This window comes from Cryptomeria japonica, chromosome 9 (assembly GCF_030272615.1).
Source record: "Cryptomeria japonica chromosome 9, Sugi_1.0, whole genome shotgun sequence".
NCBI classification, from domain to species: Eukaryota; Viridiplantae; Streptophyta; class Pinopsida; order Cupressales; family Cupressaceae; genus Cryptomeria; species Cryptomeria japonica.
Window position 1 is genome coordinate 606,175,176 of NC_081413.1, and position 13,953 is coordinate 606,189,128.

Sequence of the window (13,953 nt, forward strand, 5' to 3'; positions counted from 1 at the left end):
CATCCTTGATTAGAGTACATTTCTCAATATGAAAAATGAGATCCTTTGATACATACTTTCTTAAGGTACCAATTGCCATGATATTTTTAGTGAGCCAATCCAAGTGACCAACTGGATCAACCTTAGGATCAGCGGGAGCAACAATAGTTCCATCAATGTAATGAGTGAGTCCTTTTTCCATAAGTTTACTCCATGCATCAATTTTCCAAGTAGCATAATTATGTGGAGTTAAGAGAAGAAACTTAGAAAAACCCATAGCAGCAAAAAGAAAGGAACACAAGAGCACAAAAGCACAAGAGACACCCCCCCAAATTCACTCAATCAAAGTACCCCCCCCCCCCAAAGTGATGATTTTGGCACTTTATACTTAGTGCGATTACAATGAGCCACTTGCAAAACAAGGCAAAGTGGACTTATGATGCAAATTTTACAACTTCTCAAATGAGATTCAAGAGACTTAAATCAATAGTGCAATGAATCTAACTAAGATTCAAGCAAATATACAAGTACCAAGAGAGCCAAAAAAGGCCAAAATTTGAAAGTACAATTTCTACTTACAATGGCATCAATCTGATAGCATCATGTGAAAGTAGACAAAAAAATACGCACTTTCAAAAAAAACGGCACCTGAAAAGGAGGGCGTATGACCCCAAACGAAGCCTCTGAAGTTGCAAAAACTGGGATTACTCAGGTACAGTCACCAAAAACTGCATTTTCTGAAAAATTTGTGCATCAAAATCAAAAAAATTCTTCAACACTGCGGAGAGCACGAAATTCTAGCCCATTTCAAAAAAAATTGCACCCAAAAAGGAGCAAAAATGAGCAAGTTATGGCCATTTGAAGTTGAACTGCAAAATCAAAAATGCAAATGGGAGGGGGTCAAAAAAATTTCAAACCCTGCTGATGTGGCGCTGATGTCAGCAATTTATGGGATTAAATTTGATGGCCATCTGACCGTCGGAAAAACTTTGCCCCTGCTGACTGAGCGTCCGTACTGTACGGACGTGATGACTGTGCAGGATGACTATGCGTACGGAAAGCTGACTGGGCGAGCTGATTTGGCCGATGATGTGGCGATCCGTACGGAATCTGCGTGGCAAGGTTTTTACCGCGGGCCAGTGGCCGCCTGCCACGTGGCGGGCGCGGTCCTCCGGTCTTCGTGACTGGTCATCCGCGTTGTGCCGGGAGGCGGCGGGAGGCGCCGAAGCCGGAGCGGCGGGAGGAGCCGCTGGTGGCGCTGTGCGGAGGTGTTGGGAGCTATGGTCGGGAAGCGGGGGTGGCGCCGGGAGGACGCGGCGATGGTAGCAGGCGGCCGGAGCGACCGGAGAAAGAACTCGGCGATGGTGCAGCAGCCGGCGAGCGGAGGGAGCACTAGGGTTGGTGGTGGTGCCGGGACCTACGGATGGCGGTGGGTGCTACGGCCGGATGGGACACTGCGCACAGACAGGTACGGGGCAAGTACAACCCTACAAAAACCAGTCGACACAGGGTACGAAAAGCACGGGGGGTCTGCGGACCCCCAAAACAAATTGATTGATTTTTTTTTTGATTTTTGATTTTTTATTTTTTTATTTTTATTTTTATTTTTTTTGAAAAATATTTTTTTCAGAAAATAAAGATTTTTTTTTCCGAAAATAAAGATTTTTTTTTCCGAAAAAAAAATAATAATTTCCGAAAATCCGTACGATATAAGCAAAATTGGAGAAAAAAATTTTCTCACCAAAATAGGTCAACTTTATAACCAAAATTCATGGAAAGTGCCTTCTGGACGCAATGGCGGGGTCGGATCTGGTCTAGGACGCCTCCAAAAGATGTTGCTCCTCAGATCTGCCTCTTGACGTCGCAATAATGCCTCTTCAAGACGAATCAATGAAGCCCCAATGGCTCTAATGCCATGTTGGATTTTGCCAAGATCAAGGGGTCAATGAAATGTACAAAATAGAGACACAATATAGGACAAGAATAAACTGTATTCTCATCAATAGAAAATGATTCAATAGTTATCAACTGGATTCAATAGTTATCAACAATGAATAGAGGCTTGCTTATATAGGCAAGGCTAGGGATATGTATGAGCACACAAACATGACATGTGGCTCAATAAGAAACAAGGGTAGGTAGAAAATAGGTGTGGGTAGGTAGGAGAAATAATATAATATTCCACATGAGGTGGATCACCCACCGAAGGTGGAATTATCACTCCACAATAAGTGGATATGATAGTGTAATAACAAGATCAACACCATAAAAGGTGGAATTTCTCCTACACACACTATCCCAATGTGGCACAAACACCCAAGTGTCTCATATCCAAACTACTATGAAATGCATTATCCTAAGTAAACTTAAGTAAGTGTAATAATATCCATGATGAATAATTATTTACACCAACACTTCTTCGTCTATGCATGCAGAATCATGAGAATTACTTTTAAAAAATTGAGCTATCAAAACCAACTATACTCAAAACTTAAAAATTTATAACTATGACAGGTTCTTAGTTTGACACCATCCCCGACAACGATGCCAAAAATGTTTGCCTAGCCAATAAGAACAATAACTAGATTTAAAGTCTTAACTCAAAGATTGGTCATCCATTATGAGTAGCTATCATTTCCATGACTGAGGTTCATTTACTTGTCAACCCAAGGACGTATTACTTGAAATGGGTCTGCATTGTATATGCACTAAGTTCTGGTGAAAGTCATTCTTCACTATTGCAACAACTAAGTCTATCTAAAATAAACAAGCGAAAATATGACAACTGAACGACTACAAAAAATCTTAACATTAACAGAATATTCTAACTAAATAACTATTAACTAAGTTTAGAGCTGACAAATAGGAATTACTATGTTTGCTTTGGTTGCAGGAACAATCACAGGATTTGTTTCCAGTGGTTGCAGGAACAGTTAGTTGCTAGAACATCTACTGCAGCAAAAAGGAAACTTAATCTAACAATTATACAGGAATACTCACCAAATGGGCCCCCTTGGATGAGTATATCCAGACTTCGAAATGATTCTATATACTTAGAATAACATAGCTTTTATTCATTATTTCCAAAAGTCGATACAATGCATAAAATAAGAGAAATGCTTCTAATTCTGGAAAACGTTGTCTAACCTCTATGAAGAGGTCCAGGTCTTTATTTATAAGAAAGTTATAACAAAGTTTCAACTACTTGATCATTCCCATGAAATTAGGCGGAAACATTTATTACACCAAGGAGAGGAAGTTAATCCACAGAGAATGTGGGACTTTACTAAACCGCAACCAAGAATATAGCATGACGGTTTTTACTAGATTGATGCTTGCTGGAGACAACCATAAATGAGTCTGGTATCGCCTCCTATTCCTTTGCCGATTCACTTGAACACCATCTTCTCCACTGTTTTAAATGTTCAACCACCCTGAAATGTCTCCAACTGTTTACATGGCGTGATTCTCCAACGGGCTTAACATAACCGTTTCTGCAGCAACTTATTTACTCCTGCATTAAAGGTTAGAACATACAAGCATATATATATCCATTTCCATTAATCACAACATTTATACATCCACGCATGATATTACCATGATAATCTGCATAGCTATAGGAATATTAAGTTAGAACGATACAGGGTTCAACGGGTTTGGCTATCATTCAAAATGCACATAATTGAAACTCTGATACATCACATGACTTAAACATTGTCCCAATATGCAACTTAAAACATAGGAAAAACTTATAAGTCATAGAAATAAAAGAGCTATTATTTTAGCTCATCACCTGGGTTGACAACTAAGCTTTGGGAAACATCATTTAAGTCATGTAGTGGTGTCTTTTTGTATGGTTAATCATTGTATGAACTTATATACTCAATGAATATATGAGTCGATGTGTATTGTCGACAAAAATAGGAATCACTGTATAGGCCCATTTTCATTGTAGGGTTGTGTGTGTAAGTCTGATAGGAAATCTCATACTGCTTCTTGGTTTGTTTACCTGATACTGTGATAACAGTTTGATGATGTATAAGTATTTTATCTCTATATTTAATTATTACTACTTATCAAGTTGCCATTTGTTTCATGTCAAAGTTATACTATATACTCTAACCGGTTACTACTACCGAAATATTCAGTTGGTATGCACAGTCTAGTCGGTTACAAAAGAAAGTAGTCTCAGAGCGTACTTTACACTGAGTTGTCTACCAAGTATCATTCCATGTCTACTGAGCAGAAAAGATGACACACCGAGTTGATATACACTGAGTTAAACGTGTTACCAGATTCATTGAACCTGGACATACATATGAAAACGTGTTACAAGATCGAGGAACATCTTACCGTTATCACATTGGAAATTGCACTTAAAGATTGTGTATGATTTTGAGGTCATCTAACCAATGAAATATCTTGCATGGTTATTCATTCGATAAATCATATTTGTAAGATTGAAGCAATGAATGGATCACCAACATAAGAGATCTATTTATACAGCATGAGTTAAGAATTAACCAGGTGTGTACACGAGTGTAAGAAGACTGTTACAGAGACACAGAGGTCACCAAGAAGGTTTTCAGAGAACAGTTAAAGAACAGAGTAAACAGAAGGGTTTACCGAGTTACTATATGGGTTACCGAGGTATGCTATAAGCAAGGTAATCATATTCTGAGCACATAGAATCTGCTATAACATTCCAGATGTAAAGTTGTAGATATTTGTAATGATTTTATTGTAATATTTTGAAGTTGTAAGAGAAACCTTTAATAGGGTAAAAGACTCTAATCAAGTCTATAAATTGTAAAGCCTCTAACCAGGTGCAGCATTTAGTTTAAGTGTTGTAAAATCCTTTAGCAAGGTAGATCTAACAGATCTTATTACTCCTAACAGGGTAAGCTATCAAAAATAGCTAAACATGGAGCTCTAACCGAGCACTCTTTATTATTGCAGTAGTGAAGTTGTGGGTGCCATCCCCACCGCAGTTTTTCTCTCTAACCAAGAGTTTCTGCATAACCAAAATATATGTGTTATGGAGTGAATCATGTATGATTGTTATCTATTTGTTTTAGCTTTATATTATGTTACTGCACTATTCGGTTTATGCATAACAATAAAGTTCTTATTGAAGAAAAGTTTTGAAGTACTGATTCACCCCTCCCCTCTCAGTATATTAGCTTTCCATATTGGGCCTAACAATTGGTATCAGAGCTTCAATCTTGAAAAAAGGTTTAACTGCCTAAAGAGAAAGATCTTATCAATGGAAGGCTATAAACAATCTTGGAGGATTGTGTATCTGCAAGAAGAACTGGATCATGCTAATCAAGTGATTGCAGACATGCAAAGGCAAATGCAAAAATCTCTGAAAGTGAGAAGAAGATTATCTGATGATTTGCAGGACTCTCAAGAGTTAGTGGAACAAATTGAGTCGTCATCTGAGAACAGTATATCTAAAGAAACTGAAGAAATGATTGGAGTATTGAAAGAAAAGAACAAAGCACTGGCTGATCAACTGAAAGCAATGAAAAGAGAACATGAACATTTCATCACACAGATGATTGAAAATCTTGATGTATTGAGGACAACCAAGGATAAAGTAAGAGATCTAGAAAGAGAGAAACAACAACTTTAAGTCTTAGTATCTGATAAGAATGATGAAATCACAAGGTTGACTGGAATTCAACAAAATATGTTAGATCAACTAGGTTATGCACATCATGAAGCAATTCTGAAAAATGATGAGAATCAAGCATTGAAACTTGAAGTATCAAGCTTGACCGATGAACTTGAATCAGAGAAGAAATCCAAAGAAACACTGAAGAAGAGTTATGAAGCATCAAAGATGTTGGATGAGCAACTGAATACAAGAAGACCCAACAAGGATGCAGGACTCGGTTACAAAGAAAAAAACTCTACCGAGAAGAGAATTCATACTACCGAGAGAGGAGAATCATCAAAGCAAGCTGGAAACAAGAATAACATCAAAAGAAAGAAGCCTATTTGCAACTACTGTGGAAATCAAGGTCACACTGCCAACATGTGCCAAATCAGAAAAGGTAAGCAACCGAATGTCACTAAGTCCAATGGTTATTGTTACAATTGCAATAAATATGGTCACACATCTAATCAATGTAGGACAAAGTCTGTTAACAATTATCAGAAGGCAAAATTCAAAGGGTTTTGTAAAAACTGCAATAGATATGGACATAGTATCGAGAAGTGTTGGTTTAAACAAAAGAACTATATGTGGTATGCACACCGAGCAAATGCTAGAGGTTACCGAACTCACACAGATCCTTACCGACAGTACTCTGCAGTACCATGGGATTACAATACAAGGATATGGTGTGAATGTTGTGGAAGATATGGACATATAAGTGCCAACTGCTTTATAAGGTTTAGAATGGACAACCGAAGATCATGGAGAAATCTTGGTATGGCATGTTTTCATTGTCACAAAGTTGGACATTTAGCTGGAGATTGTAGAGATCAACCAAGAAAAGACACTAAAGAAATAAAAGACAAATTAAAGATGATTTGGAAAAAGAAGGAAATTGTGTCAAATGAAGTAAGCACCTTACCTACCGAGTTAGGTGCACCTATTCCAAATTAATCAGTAAAGGTATGAAGGGACTGCATTATCTCAAGGTTAAATCTTAACAGTTCCTATTTTATTATGTACTTAATTCAAAATTTGCATAATTAAGATGTAATAGTAAATTTTGAAATTCTATCAAAGTCTTTTAAAGCACTATACAGGAAAACTGTCAAGTAGGTGAATAAAGGAAACATGTCTAGTCGGTGAATGAAGGAAGTTTGGTTACTCGGTTAAAGCAGAAAAAGGAAAGAAAGTTAAAGTGAACCAAGAGCATTTAATGTTTTTGACCTAACCCGCACGGAGCCCGATAAGGTATAATGTGTACTTAAAAGCATTTTCGCGGTCATTTTCACTTACCAAGTTTTCGAGAGAGCAGAGCAAAGCGAATCCAAGGCGATCAAAACCTCCTACAAAGCAAATTCAAGGTATTTACATCAATCTCAACGCATTGTTAAGCTAGTTTACCGATCTTATCTAGTTGCCATTATCTGCTAAGTATAAAGCGTCCGTCGTTTGAAAATCCTGAAACCCTGAGGATTCTTTGTTAGCTTTTATCTGAAATCTACAATGGCACCTAAGATCCAAGATCCCATTGTTGTCAAGAATGTAGAGAAGCCCTCACTAAAATACTCTTTGACTCCCAAAGTTGCATCTAAACCGGATGACAAAACCGCTTTTTCACTCATCCCGGATAGAGTATTGTTAGTCGAAGATGTGAGATTCTTCACCAAATGTCATGTTGAAGAACTCGGTCATGTTGAAATTAAAGACACCTATGATGAACTATGCACAGATGGTAAATTGAATAGCAAGTATGAACACATCAAGATCAAGGGATTAACTAAAGCCCTAACCTATCCTCGTGTGTTCAAACCCCAGTGGGTTAAGTTTGTTCTGAGTAGATTTCACGATGATTTCATGTGGCTAGAAGAATAACCATTTAAGATTACCAAGGAAATCATTCATCTGATTACCGGTTACCCCATTTATGATCATGCCCGAGCCCAAAAGATGATATCACAGAAGGAATTGATCAATTTAACCGGAGTGGAATCAAATTGCAGAGGATTGAAACTAAATAATGTCACTAATGAAGAACTAAAATTTGCCATAAGAGTAATGGGTTACTGTTTCTTCCAATCAGCAAGGGAAAACAGTGTACCCTGTGCAGCAATAGACTTGGCATACAAAATTGTGAAAAAGGGAATGAAAATTGATCTATGTGAGGTGTTGCTAAAGAACCTGTTTGAGAATCTGAACACCATCAGGAAGCCGAAGAAAAACAACTCGGCTAATACACTAAAGTTTGGATCATTACTTGTATGCATGTTTTTCTATTTTGAAAAATTATTTCCATCAATCGGTAAAGTTGTTTGGGAACTACACCGACCAATCACCCATAAGATAAATGACTTCATCAAGAAGTTAGGTGATAATTTCAATGATATTATGGATGACTACTTCAGCAAATTTCAAGAGAAAATGCATAAAAGATACCGGATTCCACCCCAGGTAGTAGAGAAATACAAAAATGATATATGTTTTGAAGTTGACACTGATTACTGTTATGTGAATGCTATGGAACCGAGAACTCAATCTTTGTCACCTATGGGATACGAGATTGATTTTGACATCACATAATAGCAAATTGATGCATTTCTCACATTACCGAGGCATGCTACTGAGCTAAGGTATGGAACCTATGAGGAAGTAAAGGAAAAGGTAAAGATGAGCATTGTAGTACCCAAAGCTACAAGAAAGGCAACAAAAATGATAAAGGCATTGTCAGAGAAATTCAGAGAAGACTCTTCCTCTACACTTGTCAAAGGCACCATTGCCATTACCGAAGAGGAATCTGAAGCCCAAGAGGCAGCAATAGCACTAAGCACTGAATTGCCTAAGGGTAAAGTGTTGAAGAGAAAGAAACAAGACACATCAAAGGCCTCGTCGACTCCACCTCCAAAGTGACCTAACAGAAGAACATTTGCAACCTCACCGAGTAAGAAAACAAAAAGTGTTATTGCTCCCAAGCTAACAAAGACCTACAAGAAATCTACTCGAAGACTCATTTTGGCAAAAGAGTCTAGTGATACCGAATCAAAGGATGCAAGCAAATTTCAGATTGTCAAAAGCAAGAAGGTAAATGTACATAGTGTTGAAAACTTATGTGCTAATCTTAAAGAATATGGAGGATTTGGTTCATTCAGAGATGCAAAGTATGAAACCAGAAATAATGATGAGAAGAGACAAATTGAAGAAGCTATCATCTGCACACTTCTAAAATTCTGGTTAGCTCCATTGGAACTAGCAAAGTCACTTCCAAATGAACTTTACTTGCATATTGATAATAGGTGGAAGTATGCAATGGACTCGAAGAAACAGATCAGAGAGAGAAGTCTGGTTCATCTATTTCCTGACATGTCAGTAGCTGAAAGAAAAGAACATCTGACAACCTACAACTCAAAGTTTCTTGTCAAACAGAGAGCCTTAAAACTGATGAATGGGTTGTACATTGAAATTGAAAATGAGACAAAAGCAAAGTGGTAGGAAATCTTTAAAATCAAGGATGTCGGTGAGCAAGCTACAATTGAAATTGTTGATGTCACAAGATCCTGATGTTACCGAGCAAGACCCTGCTGACACCATACAAATAGATGAAGATGTCATGGATACAGAGGCACCGGAACAGGAAATGATAGAAGGCAATGCATATGCAAAACTTGTATCTAGTGAATCAGTCTTGGAACAAGTTCAGCCTTATCCACCAGTCAAGCAACCTGTCTCAACCGAAATCCCTCATGACATGGATCAAGGCACCGAAGGTCTCAAGTCTACAACAGGAGAAGGTACTACTGAAGAACAGATATCTCAAGCACCTTCTAGCACTAAGAATGTTGCAATTGAGACACTGAGTACCGAGACACCGAAGGACACTACAAAGGCTAAAGAAACCGATCAAGTACCGAGCAACCTACCGAGGGTCATCAAGCCTCACAAGCCATTGTCTTAGTTCCATCAGTGAAAGGTAAAGAAAAGAAGATGAAAAAGCATAGTTTTAAAGTTGATTTGTCAAAACCAATAGTGTTGCCCAATGTTGATATATCAAAATTAAAGGGGCAAGCACTCATTGATTTCGGTGAACTATGCAAAGCAAAGGCCGAACAAGAGAAGCAAATGGCCATTCAAAAGAAAAATAAAGTACTTCAGAAGGTGAAAGCACTCTTAATAGATATGCTACCTGAAGCTACAGTATCCACTAATGCAGCCATCCACATTCAACTAGATGAACTCCTAACAAAAATAGAGACATATGGAGTAGATGCATTAGAGTATTTGAGCAAACTAAAAGACAAAGAGCTCACTGCAAAAATGATAGAAGAGGTACAGAAAGCTATAGCTATTGGCAAAGTTAAACTTGTCAAATTTATTGTTGAGTTGACTCCTCAACTCAAGCACATTCTTTATTTATTTCAGAAACTCTACACATTCTCTTTATTCATTAAAGACATTAAAAAAAAATAGAGGCAATTGAGAAAGAGATCACCGATCTCTCAAATAAGTTGACTACAGAGCCAAATTCAGTTCAGAATTTATATACCAAGCTACAACAGCTCATGGCTCAACAATTGGACTTAAGAAATGAAGAACACAAGATTAGGATGGATATAATGACACTACAGACATTATTCCTTCCTCATCTTTCATCCGTCCAAGAACAGATCAACCGAGCCACCTCCTTATCTACTACACAAGAGGGAAGCACTCTAGATGGCTTAATATCATTATTGGCTGATATTCAAGCACATAATTCTTTAATGAATAGTGTAAAGAATGCACTCTCTGTCGCTCTCACCGAAGCCCGAACCAAGTACAAATCCATTTTTGATCAGTTACCACCCCCGAATGGTAATTAAGTTTTGATGTTTGTCAAAAAGGGGGAGTAATACAGTATTGGGGGAGTGATATAGTATTCAAAGTATCAAACAAAAGGAGTATAGTATACAGGGGGAGTATACCGAGAAGAGCAAGCAAAGTATCCAAGAGCAGTGAACCGAGTAGTGAACATGATAATAAGCAAAGATCAAGAGCAGCACACGGAACATTAATCACCGAGCATGCAAAATCAAAGTTTTGTACAGTATATTGATAAGGGGAGTATATATGGATATATTATTTTATTGACTATTGTACATACTGTCAGTATAGTCAAATTTTGCAAGTATATAGATTTTTGAGTTATAACTTTGAAAGTAGTTTTTTGTCAAACATCTCAACTAATGTCAAAAGGGGAGATTGTTACTACTTATCAAGTTGCCATTAGTTTCGTGTCAAAGTTATACTATATACTCTAGTCGGTTACTACTACCGAAATATTCAGTCGGTATGCACAGTCTAGTCAGTTACAGAAGAAAGTAGTCTTAGAGCGTAGTTTACACCGAGCTGTCTACTGAGTATCATTCCATGTCTACCGAGTAGCAAAGATGACACACCGAGTTGATATACATCGAGTTAAATGTGTTACCAGATTCATTGAACCTGGACATACATATGAAAACGTGTTACAAGATCGAGGAACATCTAACCGTTATCACATTGGAAATTGCACTTAAAGATTGTGTATGATTTTGAGGTCATCTAACCAATGAAATATCTTGCATGGTTATTCATTCGATAAATCATATTTGTAAGATCAAAGCAATGAATGGATCACCGACATAAGAGATCTATTTATACAGCATGAGTTAAGAATTAACCAAGTGTGTGCACGAGTGTAAGAAGACTATTACAGAGACACAGAGGTCACCGAGAAGGTTTTCAAAGAACAGTTAAAGAATAGAGTAAACAGAAGGGTTTACCGAGTTACTATATGGGTTACCGAGGTATGTTATAAGCAAGGTAATCATATTCTGAGCACATAGAATCTACTATAACATTCCAAATGTAAAGTTGCAGATATTTGTAATTATTTTATTGTAATATTTTGAAGGTGTAAGAGAAACCTTTAACAGGGTAAAAGACTCCAATCAAGTCTATAAATTGTAAAGCCTCTAACCAGGTGCAACATTTAGTTTAAGTGTTGTAAAATCCTTTAGCAAGGTAGATCTAACAGATCTTATTACTCCTAATAGGGTAAGCTATTAGAAATAGCTAAACATGTAGCTCTAACCGAGCACTCTTTATTATTGCAATAGTGAAGTTGTGGGTGCCATCCCCACCACAATTTTTCTCTCTAACCAAGAGTTTCTGCGTAACCAAAATATATGTGTTATGGAGTGAATCATGTATGATTGTTATCTATTTGTTTTAGCTTTATATTATGTTACTGCACTATTCAGTTTATGCATAACAGTAAAGTTCTTATTGAATAAAAGTTTTGAAGTACTGGTTCACCCCTCCCCTCTCAGTACATTAGCTTTCCATATTGGGCCTAACATTTAATATATAAAAAAATGGGTTTTGACCTTCCTTTTAAATAATTAAGATTGATTCATATTCAACACATGTATGATTAAGACACCATTTTTTCAAAATCAAAATATAGTGATTTTTTTTTGGTAACATGTACAATTACAAAGTTGTTAACCAAAATAAACATACCACTAAAAGAATGAAGCAAATTCATATAAAAATAATAGCTTTGAGACAAATCATCAATCTAAGATCAAGATTATATTTCAAAATTATACACAATTTTATATATATATATAAGGTATTGCAAATTAAATTACTGCATCTTGTATGCACATATCAAATTATACTCTATAAGATATAATTTTTTGTATATATTTATGTGGACATGACCCTTACACCTTCTTTAGATACAAGTGGTAGTTTATTTTTACAGCAAGTGGTAGTTTATTTTGAATCATCTTGCAGTGGTTTTCCTTAACTTTCAACCTTAGATTTTAAATAAGAGGTTGTCCATCTCATATAGGAGACACCTTTGGCGTTAATAAGGTCAGTGCCCTTCTTAAAGGTCTCAAAACAATGCCATTGAATACCTTTATTTATGGTTGTTACAAATTTACGATTCACAAATAATGCCTAACTTGCATACACAATTCACACTTTTTTCTTTGGAATCTAAAGGAAATTAGTGAAGATTATATAATTCTTGTATTTCCCCAATGTTGCACAGGGTTTCAATAGATTGTTATGTCTCCCAATTTCACAATTTCCAGAGTTTAATTGAGAATATTTTGGTAGGAGGATTAAGGACTCATATTTTTTATCATTTACGACAATCTGGCGTAGGATTATTTAATTGCAATGTGAAAAGCATGATGTATATGACTGGTCTAGTTCAAAGGTTTCATTATTTTATGTTTTTTTAATGTAAATAGAGTTAATAGATAAAAAAACATCAGAGGCTGGTCATTTGGACCAAAAGTGTGGGTGGTATATAGATGTCCAGTCTAAAGAGGAAAATAATAGGCCCCTGTAGGTAGTGAGGATTTGTGAAGAAATAAAATAATAATAAGTTTTGTTAGAGTGAAGCATTTTAGGTTAAGTTCTCTAGTCGTTGATCTCTTCACCAGATGGACGACTCATATCTCTTGAGTAATTTTGAAACAAGTTCAAAGCTTTATCTATTTACCCGTGCCTTCATTGCATTTATATTCCTTGTCGTTTATAACATTATCTATCTTTATAAGGGAAAACTATTTTTGTATGGGGTAAAAGTTTAACCTGTTGCAATATTTCATTAATAACATTACTTGGAACCTGTTAATATTAAAAAATGACATATTTATTATTCGCTTTAAAAAATGTTAATGGGAAGAATAGCATCATGATGATGATGATGATGATGATGATGATGATGATGATGATGATGATGATGATGATGATGATGATGATGACGATGACGACGACAACGACGACGACGACGACGACGACGACGACGACGACGACGACGACGACGACGACGACGACGACGACGACGACGACGACGACGACGACGACGACGACGACGACGACGACGACGACGACGACGACGACGACGACGACGACGACGACGACGACGACGATGATGATGATGATGATGATGATGATGATGATGATGATGATGATGATGATGATGATGATGATGAACATCATTGACATGAAAGATAATAATGATGTTATGTCATTAGGTATGATGATGATGATGATGATGATGATGATGATGATAACCCTTATCAATGTTGTGATTTAAGAATAATAATAATAATGATGTTATAAAATTTAATCATTCATATAATTGGTAATATAGTCATTAGGTAAGATGATGATGATGATGATGATGATGAACATCATTGACATGAAAGATAATAATGATGTTATGTCATTAGGTATGATGATGATGATGATGATGATGATGATGATGA